We start from the raw sequence: 871 nt of genomic DNA on the forward strand, positions 1-871 counted from the left end.
GCTCCCCCCGGCTCGGCTCGGCACAGCCCCACCGGCGCTGCTAAGCCGCGCTCCTGCCTTCGCCCGGACCCTGCCCCGCGCCGCCGCCTCCTCCGGCACTGCACGGGCGGCTCGGCGCTGCCCGCCCCTTCCCCAGCCCGGCACACCTACCCCGGCCCGCCTCTGCCGCACCGCTCCGTGCTGCGCCGCGCCCCTGTCCTGGCACAGCAGCCCCTCACCCTGAATTCCAGCCCTGCCCCGTGCCCGTGTCCTGGCACAGCAGCCCCTCACCCTGAATTCCAGCCCTGCCCCGTGCTCCTGTCTGGCAAAGCTGCCCCGCACCCTGCACTCAGCCCTCTCCGTGCACCTGTCCTCCCGCTGTGCATCAGCTCCACACCAGCACGCTTTACACACAGGCCTCCACACTGTACTTTCCTCTTGACTACATTCCACAGGTTCACAACTCAACACAGCTTCCAGAGCTCTCGGCTTTGCAGCACACTGCTCCGCACAGTATTCCTGATGCTGCCAGGCACAGCTCACCTCGGCACAGCCCCGTGTGCCTCACCACCTCTACGCTTACAGGATTTCACCTTAAACTGCTCCGCATTCTGTAACCTCACCCCCAACCACCCCAGTGTGCAGGCATACGTGCTCTTCTGTGTGCTCCTTACACTCACACTATACTGACACGACACACTACACACTGCATATATCCCACTTGCTTCATCATCCAAAGTTAATCATTCTATCATAGCACCACAGAATCATTAAGGTTGGAAAAGACCTTTAAGATCAAGTTCACTCAAATTCATCACCAGACCATGTCCTTAAGTGCCATATCCACATGTTTTTTGAACATTTCTAGGGATGGTGACTCACACCATACTGC

Source organism: Coloeus monedula (genome assembly GCF_965178545.1).
Source record: "Coloeus monedula genome assembly, chromosome: 8".
NCBI lineage: Eukaryota > Metazoa > Chordata > Aves > Passeriformes > Corvidae > Coloeus > Coloeus monedula.